Source organism: Esox lucius, chromosome 16 (genome assembly GCF_011004845.1).
Source record: "Esox lucius isolate fEsoLuc1 chromosome 16, fEsoLuc1.pri, whole genome shotgun sequence".
Lineage (NCBI taxonomy): Eukaryota > Metazoa > Chordata > Actinopteri > Esociformes > Esocidae > Esox > Esox lucius.
Window position 1 is genome coordinate 34,449,135 of NC_047584.1, and position 13,609 is coordinate 34,462,743.

Below are 13,609 nucleotides of genomic sequence, written 5' to 3' on the forward strand. Positions count from 1 at the left end.
ATGAACTCCAACAAGACATCCAACTGTAGATTTGGGGTTACTTAGAAATGTTCTTGTTTTCCATAAAAATATGAATATGAAATAGAGCAAAATGAATAAGAAATATAGTAACTGACAAGGTTAGAAATACTGATGTTTAATTGGAATAATAATTGTGTCCTTCAGACTTTCGTCAAAGAATCCTCCATTTGCAGCAATTACAGCCCTGCAGACCTTAGACATTCTAGCTGTCAACTTGGTTAGATTAGATTAAAATGTTATTGTCATTGAACAAGTACAAGTACAGTACAATGAAATGTAGTTAGCATCTAACCAGAAGCGCAAACAGAAGAGGGCAGAACATTAATTTACCAGTATTAAGTATATGTATATTATAAGTGGAATGCATAGATGAAGGCAAATTCAATACAAATGGCAATACTAAATGTGCAATTAAGGCAAATAGAGTAGGGCAGAAGATTTACAAATATTAATTATAGTGTATGTTACAAGTGGGATAATAGTTGTGCAGGTACAAATGGCAATTCTAGATGCGCAATCGAGGCAAATGAAGGAGTAAGGGAGCATGTGCAACCAGGATGCAGAGATAGCAGCAATGAGGTCCCCAAGGTAGACATGCATATGTAACAACTATAAAAATAGAGTAGTACAAAGGGGGTATTGCAACAAGGTCCCTGAGAGGCGGGGGGCAATGTGTGGTAAGTGATGGGTCATAGAGTTCAGCAGGGTTACAGTGGATGTGATGAAACTGTTCCTGAGCCTTCTGTTGTGGGAATGAAGAGACCTGTACCGCCTGCCTGATGGTAGGAGGGCAAACAGTTTGTGAAATGGATGTGAAGCGTCCCTGATGATGCTCCACATCCTGTGCAGACACTGCTTGTGCTGGAGGTCTACGATGCCAGGAAGCTGGGCACCAAAGATGTGCTGAATGGTTTTTACCACCCATTGCAGGGCCAGAAGTTTTGTCTTGTCAACTGGCCTTAGCAATAACTAGCCAGCTTTATCTTCACTCGGTTTGATGCTTTGTGGATCTTTTATCAGTTCATCTGGTTGCATTTTCACTATCCATTAAGTATAATTGTTCTTTTTGTACACTTTAATTTTTTTATTTGTACAGTTATGGTTACAGTCTCTCCACCTCCATACACTCGTATGAGTATAATTCATTTGCCATAAAAGAGAAAAAAAACACATTAGTTGAAGATTAATTTGACAGATTTTTTTTCACGATAATATTGTTACCGTGAATTATTTTGGCCACGATAATTGTGTAGTGAAAATCTGATATTGTGACAGCCCTAATACAGACACAACTCCTCTGACCTATAAACCACAATACACATTTTTAAAAAAGAGGAAACCTTACTGGGAAACATATGGCTGCAATATTTATACCTGAGAGTGATGAAGGGAAACAAGAAACCAGGCAAGCCTAGTTCAGCCGGCCCGCAATAAAATGTGAAAATGATGGCTGCCCTCTGGAGAATCAAACCCAGGTGGCCCAGGTGAAAGTCATTATCGTTACCCACTACGCCACCAAACTGCATTAGTATAGCCTCTTCACATTATATTATTTTCACTCATTAACATCACCCCAAGTTTGAATATTTTGTTAGACACCATTAACTGGCGTTAAACTGACTAACGTTTCTTATTAAGTTTACCCTCTACCACAAATAGTATCTATGAACTGCATGACTTTTGCCACTGGCCGTTTTAACAGCTTATTAACCATTCGTGTATCTACTGTATCAATATAGGTGACTATAACTGACTTTTTTGTAAAGTGAAAAGATGAGAGAATTGTGAAGCCAGCGAAGTGCTTGTCTATCCTGAACAAATCCAAATATCCACCAAAACCATTTTATTTTAGGCTTTCTATTACGTAGCTACGTAAAGTTTTTTCTGTCCTAAATCTCAGGCATAATACGTTTTGACTGTTACGGGAGTAGAAAGCGGGACCTGTTGTCGCGTCTCTGACCACTACGCTATTTAACAAGGGGTGGTCAGTCAGGCAGTCAGTCAGTAAGAGACATTCGCTCTTCTTAGCCGGCTCCGCTTTCATGGTCCGGCAAAAAGAGGACAGGAAAACAGTTGGAAAAGATATGCACTCACCAAGTAATATATGTTTGGTCTGGAAATGAGATTCTGCTCATTTAAGTGAGTGTGGTGTTCCAGGCTAAAGCCAGACATACACCTCTTGGAGATGGTGGTTTGAGCCCCAGCTGGACATTCCTCTCTGTACACCTCTTTGTTTCCACTCTGTACTTAGAAATGTCCAGTGAATCAAATACAAAAGGACATTGGAGCACCCAGTGTCCTTAAAATAGAAATAATTAAAGACTGTAAAATGAAAAGACACTGATGTGACTAAGTGGCTGACTAACACAGTGTTCCCCAGTGAGAGAGTTTGGACTCAAATCATGCAACGCAGCCTGTGAACTGGGACCTAAGGTGTATGAACTGTGTGTGTGTATAGTACCTAGACCTCTGCCACACACAGAAAATGTGTGAGGAAAAACAAGGTTCTAGATACAAGCTGCCATGAAAGTCACATAACTCTAAATAAGTAACTACATTTGCCATGAAAGCACACAGAGAAAAGGAAGGCAGACCAGAGGGTTAAGAGGTTATTCACTTTCACTGCAATAATCTGTCTAATCAAGTATCAAGTATTAAAATAATGTTTTCTTAATATCACTTGGTTTTAGAAAATATGCTTTGAATATCAAGTAATTAGTCTTACATTGGCAGATCATTTAACATATTTCAAGCAAATATCTCCTCAAATACAGTTTAATTTTCTTATAAACATTTTCTGCCGTGTTTCTGATCAAAATACAAAAAAGTATACGAAACACAATCTAAATACATTTTTAATATATTTCTAGTAATTACAATATAATAGATAAAAATATTATTTTAATCTTTTATATTAATAAGCATAACTTCATTCATAAGCATAACTATCAGTGAAATGCTTTAAGAACTTGTTAAATCAAGTTGAGGCAAAAAGCTGTCTATATTCATACAACTGAACAACCCACCTGCAGCTAAACCTTATGCAGTGATGCGCCTGCAGCTAAACCTGATGCAGTGATGCACCTGCACCTAAATCTGATGCAGTGATGCAGCAGGAAACAGCCCAATGGGAGGTCAACACTGCACTGCAAAACATTTTGCCAATGGAACAAGGCAATTGAACTATATTTGAGGAGATATTTGAAATAAGTGAAATAATCTGCCAATAGAACAAGATAAATTACATGATATTCAAGTCATATTTTCTAAAAACAAGCTGTATAATCCAGCTTGTTAAGAAAAATATACATTATTTTAAGGATAGTAGGGTTTTATCCTGAAAATAAGATAAATATACTTGATAAGAAATGTTTTGCAGTGTGAAAATGTACACACACTCCCACTATCAGCTAAGCAGCCGTGTGCAGAAGTTCACAAACACATTTGCATCATTGCTCACAATCATTCTGACCAGTCAGGTTGGCACCAAAGGATTTGCGGACGTTATAGAGGGTTAAGGCAGAGCGCAGTGAGGAGGGAGGCTCAAAGAACCTTCTGTTCTATTCACAGAACTGTACACTACCAAAATGACTAGTAACACATAACAAAAACCATACGATATGATACAGTATTATATTACAACACACAATACAACACAAAACAACACAAACCTACAAATACTGCAAACCCAAACAAATAAAACAGAATACAAGACACTAAAACACAATAGTACGCGATGCACCACAACACAACAGCACACACTAACAACAGAAAACAAAACACTGCAACACAACTGAATACACTCTGACACAATAGAAAAGAACAAACTGCAACACAACCAAAAACACTGTAAGACAATGAAACACAACAAAATAGAACACATTAAGACAATAGAAAACAACACACTAAAACACAACACACTAAAACACAACATCCCGGAGATCATTTTCATTCTGCTGGGCCTTCACTAATGAAAATAACGAGTAAAAAAAAACTCAGTGATGAAGAGTGTTGTGTTGTCTTTTAGGGGGAATGTTCATTTAAGCATCTGAACATTATTTGTTTAACATGGGTAAGTGAAAGTGATAAATAACTGCACTATGAAACTCTTTTGTCCACATATCTTCATGCTACACGTAGTGTATGAATCTCTGCCTGCTGAATTATTCCCTAGACACCAAAGCAACCAGTCAACCAGTAGAGACACCATTCTGTCCGTTGTTATTTATAGAGCTGATATGGTGGTTTGTCCATAGTCAGTATAACCTGTGGCTTTGATCTAAACTGTCAAAGTACACTAGAGAGACAGAGATACTGATAGTGGGAGTAAGATTGTCAGACAGAGACCTCTGAGGTTACCAAACACACACACACACACACACACACACCCGGTCAGCTGTGTGGCAGTATGACGCACATTGGGCTGTGTTAATATTGTACAGGGGCTGTGGCGTCTGAATGAGCATTCCATTACAGACCTCTCACATTGAGTTCACTAAGCAGCTGTGTGCTGAATTAGCCCTCCCTCTCCCCCTTCTCTCTCCCCCCTTCTCTCTCCCCCTCTCTCTCCCCCCTCTCTCTCCCCCTCTCTCTCCCCCCTCTCTCTTGCCCTCTTTTCCCTTCTCTCTTTCTCTAGATTACCTCTACCCCATGGGTTTCTTGTCTCTCTTTTTTCTTTCTCTCTGGTTTCGGTCTTGGTTGTTTTCTGTTTTCTCTCTCCTTCTCTCTCCCTCTCATCTGTCTCTCTCTCTTTGTCTCTCATTCAGTTTTTTTTCTCTTTCAATTTCAGCTCTCTCAATCCTTCTTAAACCTCAGCTCTTTATTGTCAGCATTTTTTCTTGGAACTAATAATTTTCTCTCTTTCAATTTTCAATGGTTTGTAATTTTCCATCCCTAGTCTGGTTTATACAGCCAAGTGAAACATTAAGTACACCCCCTGGAAAGTTACATATTTCTGTTTCATTTGAGCAAACTTCCAAACTCATTAATTTATAAGGTAACCCTATAACAAATCACACAAAAAACTTTGAAACCATTAAGCAATTAAAAGAAAATAAAAAGCAATTTCACAGTGCAGAACAAAATGAGTACCCCCTAGATCCAATAGCTGGTGTAGCCATTTCTTACAGCTGTCTATCAGTCTCTTCCAACCCCATTTCCAAAAAACAGAATGCAATGATGTGCAAATCATTCATCCCTATATTTAATTAAAAATAGTACAAAGACAACATACCAAATGTTGAAACTGAGAAATGTTAATGGTTTTGGAAAAATACATGCTCTTTTGATTTGATGCCAGCAACAAGTTTAAAAAAAGTTGGAACAGGGGCATGTTAACCACTGTGTTGCATCACCTCTTCAGTTTAACAATACTCTGTAAGCATTTAGGAAATGAAGAGAGCATTTGCTGTAGTTTTGAAAGTGATCCTATTCTTGGTTGATGTTGGATTTCAGCTGTTCAGCAGTTTGGGGTCTCCTCTGTCGTATTCTATGTTTCATAATGTGCCAAATGTTTTCAATGGGTGACAGGTCTGGACTGCAGGCAGGCCAGTTTAGCCCCCAGACTCTTTTACTACGGACCCACGCTGTTGTAATACGTGCAGAAAATGTTTTGGCATTGTCTTGCTGAAATAAGCAAGGCCTTCCCTGAAAAAGACATTGTTTGGATGGCAGCATATATTGCTCATAAAACCTGTATATATTGCTCCGGAAAAATTTAGAGACCAATGAACCTTTTTCTCTCCTTTCCAAAAAAGTTGAAAAGGAAAGCTTTGAGTGTGGATCAGAAGCATTCAATTTGCAGTGATCTCTTAATTTTAACCCTTCTTTTCCTCACTCAAAACCTTCCTTTTTAACTTTTTTGGGAAGGAAAAAAAAAGGTGCAATGGTCTCTTAATTTTTTCCGGAGCTGTATTGTTTAGCATTAATGGTGCCTTCAGAGATGTGCAAGTCACCCATGCCATGTGCACTAATGCACCCCCATACCATCACATTCTGGCTTTTGAACTGTGCGCTGATAAGTAGCCAGATGTTCCCTCTTCTCTTTTATACCAGAGGATTCCCAAAAATTATTTCAATTTGATTTGTCAAACCACAGTACAGTTTTCCACTTTGTCTCAGTCCATCTTGAATGATCTCGGGCTCAGAGAAGGTGGTGGAATTTCTGGATCTTGTTTATATACAGTATGGTATCTTCTTTGCAAGGTGAGTTTTAACATGGATGCAGTGATGTTCACCACAGAAACGTGTCTGTTTTTAATGCAGTGCCGGCTGAAGGCCCAAAGATCATGGCCATCCAATATTGGTTTTCAGTATTCTCTCAATCTTTTAACTATATTATGTACCGTAGATGATGAGATTGCCAAACTCTTTGCAATGTGATATTGAGAATGTTATTCATAAATAGTGGCACTATTTGCCCACACAGCCTTTCAAAGACTCCCCATCCTCACTTCTGACAGACCCATCCTCTCTGGAATGATCTTTTAATACCCAATCATGTTACCTGTTGCCAATTTACATAATTGGTTGTGTGATATTCCACCAAGTTTAGTTTCTTAAACTTTTCCAAGTCTTTTGTTGCCTCTGTCCCAACATGGCATCAAATTCACGGGTGGGCCTACATCAATCAGCCATAACATTATAACCACTGACAGGTGAAATGAATAACACTGCTAATCTTGTTATCATGGCAGTGGGTGGGATATATTAGGCAAGTGAACATTCTGTCCTCAAAGTTGATGTGTTAAATGCAGGGAAAATGGGGGAGCGTAAGGATCTGAGTGACTTTGACAAGCACCAAATTATGACTGGGTCAGAACATCTCCAAACTGCAGTCCTTGTGGGGTGTTCCCAGTCTGCAGTGGTCAATACCGATCAAAAGTGGTCCAAGGAAGGAAAAGTGGTGAACTGGCGAAAAGGTCATAGACGACCAAGGCTCATTGATGTATGTGGGGAGCGAAGGTTGGCTGATCTAACAGAAAGGTGTCAGAACAAACAGTGCATCGCAGTTTGTTGTGTATGGGGCTGTGTAGACACAGACCAGTCAGGGTGCCCATGTTGACCCCTGTCCACTGCCGAATGCACCTACAATGGGCACATGAGCATCAGAACTGGACCACAGAGCAATGGAAGAAGGTGGCCTGGTCGGATGAATCACGTTTTCATTTATATCACGTGGATGGCCGTGTGTATGTTCGTTGCTTACCTGGAGAACACATGGCACCAGGATGCACTATGGGAAGAAGGCAAGCCGGCGGGGGCAGTGTGATGCTTTGGCAATGTTCTGCAGGGAAACCTTGAGTCCTGCCATTCATATGGATGTTACTTTGATACGTACCACCTACCTAAACATTGTTGCAGACCATGTGCACCCTTTCATGCCAACGATATTCCCTGATGGCATTGGCTTCTTTCAGCAGGATAATGCGCCCTGCCACAAAGCAAAAATATATCAGGAACGGTTTGAGGAACACAACAACGAGTTCAAGGTGTTGACTTGGCCTCCAAATTCCCAAGATCTCAATCCAATCAAGCATCTGTTGGATGTGCTGAACGAACAGGTCCGATTCATGGAGGCCCCATCTCGCAACTTAAAGGATCTGCTGCTAATGTCTTGGTGCCAGATAGCACAGCACACCTACAGAGGTCTAATGGAGTCCATGCCTCCACGGTTGAGAAACATTTTCAGTTTCAACATTTGATATGCTGTCTTTGTACAATTTTCTGTTGAATATAGGGTTTAAATGATTTGCACATCATTGTATTCTGTTTTTCTTTCAACAGCGTACCACCTTTTGGAAGCAGGGTCGTATACCAACGGGGAGGAGCTTATGTCCAGTCCTTTTTACAGTACTGCTTTAACCTGTCCGAGGGTCTTCTTGTATTGACGTGCCACTATAAGACCCCACAGCATTTTGATAAGACTGAAACCTCGACAGTTTTGTATCACACAGCATTTGACGTTGTGGCCAAACAACTCCATCTTTGACTCATCTGTTAAGAACACATTATTCCAGTAGTTTTGGACTTGACCAGGTGTTGTCTAGCTAACGTCAGTCATGTTTTGATATTCTTCTTTGAGAGTAGAGGATTTCTCCTTCCTGACATTCTATGTTGGCCAGTCTCTTTCTGACAGTTGACTCAACACTTCCACATTGGATACAGGATAGAGGATACAGGATACAGGATAGAGGATACAGGATAGATCAGTAGATCCCAGGATTTAACCCTGGAGTTCTTAGAGAATTATATGATCATCTTTTGGTTTCCTTTTGAGATGAATTTGGTGGGACAACCTGTGCTGTTAGATTGCCACTGGTCTGACATTTTCTCCGTCTATGAGTGGAACAATGTTCAGTGGAACAATGTATTTCCATTGCTTGGAAATGCTCTTGTAACCCCTCTCAGACTAATGAGAATCAATAATCTGTTTTCTGAGGGATATGTCTTTTGCCTTCTGAGGGATATGTCTTTTGTCTTTTGAGGGATATGTCTTTTGTCTTCTGAGGGATAGGTCTTTTGTCTTCTGAGGGATAGGTCTTTTGTCTTCTGAAGGATAGGTATTTTTTCTTCTGAGGGATATGTCTTTTTTCTTCTGAGGGATATGTCTTTTGTCTTCTGAGGGATAGGTCTTTTGTCTTCTGAGGGATAGGTCTTTTGTCTTCTGAGGGATAGGTCTTTTTTCTTCTGAGGGATATGTCTTTTGTCTTCTGAGGGATAGGCCTTTGGCATGTTATGTCACCAAACACGACCAAAGCAGACCTATTTTCTAACCTTTACGGAAGGCTAGACACTCCAAAGTTACTCAGATTTGCCATCAAATCCGGTTTGCTCAGCTATGTGATGTGATGGTAAAGGCAGGGGTAAATAAATAAATGACATCTTGCTTCATTTGAATTGGTTCCATGGTTCGACATTTTTATTGTTTTGGTGTGATTTCTTAAATTGGGTTTATCCATGAATGTGGTTGGAATTTAACTGCCATATCAATGTGTTCAAATATGGGAAAGAAAACATTCCAGTGGGTGTGGTTACTGTTTCAAATGATTGTACGTGACACTGACATGAATCTTGTCCACATCAGGTTGTTCCAGCGTTTTTCTGAAATGCATCTAAACATGGTGCTTTTCTCATATCCTTCACTGTTCTGCACTGTAACCAGATATCTTGGTACATGTTTGTAGATAATTTAACAGATATTATTTGACAGATTGACAACAAAATGACTGCTCGGTTAAAAACAAATACAACTGAAAAAAAACATGACTTGTTCCAAATTGGATCATTTGAATCTAACACGTTTAGCAACTTTAATCTAATACATTTTAAAAACAGATCCATGCTGCTAAGAAATCTTGAACATTGGCAACAGCAAGCCTGGTAAATGAGATAAAAACTAACAAGATTTACTGTAAGCACTGCTGAGGGGATGTTTTTGTGTGTACATAACTGTGTATACAAGGCAATGCGATACCACAGTTCACTACAGCCTTGCGGGCCAAGGTGACTTTCTGACCCTTTACCTTTTGGTTCCTGCCTGTCCCGCCTGAGAAACATCGACATGCCATCCCACTCGAGTGTCACATTTCACTGCATGTTTCTATACCAGGCTGAGAGCTTGTACTGCATATCAAACACTCAGCATCTCCCTTTCCCTCAGCCACCAGGAAAACATGACCACCCGCACTGAAACTGATACCTCCTGATAGCAACTCTATCACTCTGCTCTTTCTCTGCATTACCCTTCAATATGTCCCGCTCTCCTTCCCTCTCCTTTCACTCACATATTAAGGGGAGGTTGTACAGCCTAAATAGACGTTGTTATTCATATTCTAAATAACAAGTTCTGTTTAAGGTATGTTCTGTCTAACAAATAATATTTAAAGTGCAGTATGTCCTAAATAACAAGTTATATTTGTATGTTCTACATTTTAGTTATGTAGAAAATTTCTGAAAAATAATAACAAATGCATCAACCACCCAACCTTACTGTGACTTGCTGTGGGTAATTGATTGTTACACAAGAAGGTATGTACTATACATTGATATGAATCTATTCGTTTTTCATTTTGCAATGCAGTTTGACATCATCAGAGTGACTTGACAGACGCCTGTGGTGGGGGGGGGGGTGCGTCACTGCTCACGGCTTCAACTGGTGTACCTGCTAAATCGCTCAATTAATACATTTCACTCTATAACTGTTGTTAACAAAGCATATTACAAATTCTGCCACAAATCAAACGCTGATAAGAGGAAAATAGAAAACAACTTGTTGTCTGTAGAGCATGTGTGAAAATGCTACATTGACACGAGCGTTTCCTTGTTATGACCTCGCAATTGCTGGGCAATGCCGCTCAAGTGGTGCGGTCGTGTCGGGTTGTCGTTTGACCGAGTAATGTGAGCGCAGCGCACTTCCCCCCTCCCCTCTGCATGATGTCACAGCCCTAATAACACGCGCTCCCTGCCGGGCACACACTTAACCCGCATTATTGACTGAGACAGTGCGAGGAAGTACGTGTTTAAAAAAACCCAAACAGATCAGCAGAATAACTCAACGCGCTGAATAATGACCTCATCAGCGTCAATATTCACTGGGCAGAAATGTGAATCAGTGTTGCTTCTACTCATTCCAGCAGCACAAAAATCGATGGAATGACGTCAAATTGACGTGGAAAACTGGATCTGCAACTAGTCATCAACCTAAGGGAATTAAATTTTTTTTCCCAACTTCAAACGTAAATCAGGTCTGTTGGACATTCAACCAAGCTGATCACAAAGACAAAGAGAGGAAGGAACAAGAGAGGGGAAGATAAGAGAGGGATGAACGAGACGAGGAAAGAGGGAGGTGGTTTCAGGAGAATGATTCCTTGATTGCTGAAGCTTTTTAAGTTAAATACCATAACCTGATTGCCGAATCAAATATTACTCAAATCATCAATTATGTAAAATTATACAGCCTCCTCCGAGCGAATACTAGGTTAACATGGGTAGGTTTATGGATTAGCTGCTCTGCTCATTTAAGGTCATTTTGAGGGAATTTGTTGCTGTGTACCCGTGATCTCTCTATTCATCTCTTTTCCCTTGTTTTCTCCTGGCAATATCTACACTCCATCTCCCCAATGACCCCCTCTCTTCTGCTTCCTTCGAATGTCTCATCCCCAGGTCCCGCAGGGAAAAAATCTGCATGTTTACTGCCAGTTTTATCTGCACACATTTTGTACATTGACCTTAAAATATGAGATGGTTTCCCATCAACACCGCTTTCCAATAATTTGTACAGCAGGTCTTCCTGCCAAATTCAGTCCCGTCTCAGTTTCCAAGGTGTTACGCTGCTATATTATTGTGCTGGGGGACATGAGGGATGTACTACTAACTTTTCTCAGATTCCTCCAATTATAAATTTTAGAAGGAGATGAGGTCCTGGTCCACACCTGCGGATTACCTGGTTTGGGGGGACCGTTGCTGTTCCTGTCCTTGTCCACCTGGTCATACTTCTGACCTAGTCTAAAATCAAATATACTCTGGATTTAGCCAAGAGAAATGTATTTATTATTCCAATTGGACTCTTAATATCTCACCCGGCACAGCCAGAAGAGGACTGGTCACCCCTCTGAGCCTGGGTCCTCTCTAGGTTTCTTCCTAAAATTCGACCTTCTTAGGGAGTTTTTCCGAGCCACTGAAATTCAACACTACTGTTGTTTGCTCCTTGGGGTTTAAGGCTGGATGTCTCTGTAAAGCACTTTGTGACAACTGCTGTTGTAAAAAGCGCTTTATAAATAAATTTTGATTGATTGATTGATTGAGTCAAAATCTTGATGAGGCATGAGTATATTACATAACCTCCTTCCCAGACATTCGCTGAATGTCTGATGGAACACTTCAACCAAACTGGCCCCCATTAGTGGAGGGGTGGAGAAGTGGAGGGGTGGAGGGGTGGAGAAGTGGAGAAGTGGAGGGGTGGAGAAGTGGGGGGGTGGAGGTGTGGAGAAGTGGAGGGGTGGAGGGGTGGAGAAGTGGAGGGGTGGAGGGTGGGAGGGGTGGAGGGGTGGAGAAGTGGAGGGGTGGAGAAGTGGAGGGGTGGAGAAGTGGGGGGGGTGGAGAAGTGGAGGGGTGGACGGGTGGAGGGTGGGAGGGGTGGAGGGGTGGAGGGTGGAGAAGTGGAGGGGTGGAGGGGTGGAGGGTGGGAGGGGTGAAGTGGAGGGGTGGAGGGGTGGAGAAGTGGAGAAGTGGAGGGGTGGAGAAGTGGAGGGGTGGACGGGTGGAGGGGTGGAGAAGTGGAGGGGTGGAGGGTGGAGAAGTGGAGGGGTGGAGAAGTGGAGGGGTGGAGAAGTGGAGTGATCACTTATGTAATTGGTCCCCAGGGGGTTTTGTGGTTTATTGCCAATATACCACGACTAAGTGTGGTTTTCAGGCAGCAATGCATTGTAAGAACAGCTGTGGTATATTGGCCACATACTGTGCCACATCGGCTGATTAAGTATACCATTTCTGAAGTTGTTCCTTCGACCCACTACAATTCCAGGTTACGTATACTTTTTGGAAAGACCCCACCCCCTGAGGTTTGTAGCCTGAAGAGAGAAATTCAGTTTGACAGGTGCTGCTTTCAATTTGAGTGTCAGATTGACTATAAAATAAGGCTAGATGAAGCCCAAATTCACACTACATACAACAGAGAGCTCAGACAACCAGACTGACTAGAATGTATTTATTAATTACCAATTCCAGCCCAAGACACACATGCAATCGTCCCAGTGGGCCTATATTTCACACCCTCTGACCAGACCGATCAGTAGAAGGCCGATGTAGCATCAACCCTTATTACCGATGTAAAATACAAATATGTGGACACAATTCATCAAGTTTTGCAACAAACTCCAAAACCTTTTGCAATGGATTTAATGCACTTTAATTGTAACATTGACAAAAGTTGTGTTGTGTCTAAATCAAAACTATAGTTAAAACATTTTAAGAAATGTAATACAAAGCCAATTAAGTATAGATTTCTGTATTATAAGTGCTGAAACAAGGACATGGTCTCACTCTGAATGGCTGATTGGCAAATGCAAACTGTCCATAACATCATATTGAAATAAACACTTCACATTCACTTCATAACATTTTCTATCCTTGTATCTTTGTTTTTTATCAGGTTTGCCAAATAAAATCAAAACAGAGCTGGTCGAAGCACAAGACAGCTGCTAAATGGAGATTGGGCGATAGCCAACCCACATGCAACATGGGACATTCCAAGACTCCCAGAAAGCACTGACCAGGAAAAATCTCACCTTTTCTCTTGTTTAGCTCTATATCGTTGTGTGAAAACGACATAGCCTAAATAACAACCATCTCTTTCATGTAGTGGCTCTCTCCTTTTTTATCTAGCCCTTTCTTTCTCTCACTTCCATTTTATTCCTCCCTCTCTCTCATTTCCTCTCTACACCCCACACCTTTCTCCCTGTGCTCCCTCAAGTTTAAGAAGTCAACAAAAAGGAAAAGCATTAGTGTGTCTATCTGAAGTTTAATTTTCAGACCCTGAAAGGTTATGGTGACAAGTCACTGTGCTTGTGTGTGTGTTTTTGTGTTGTTG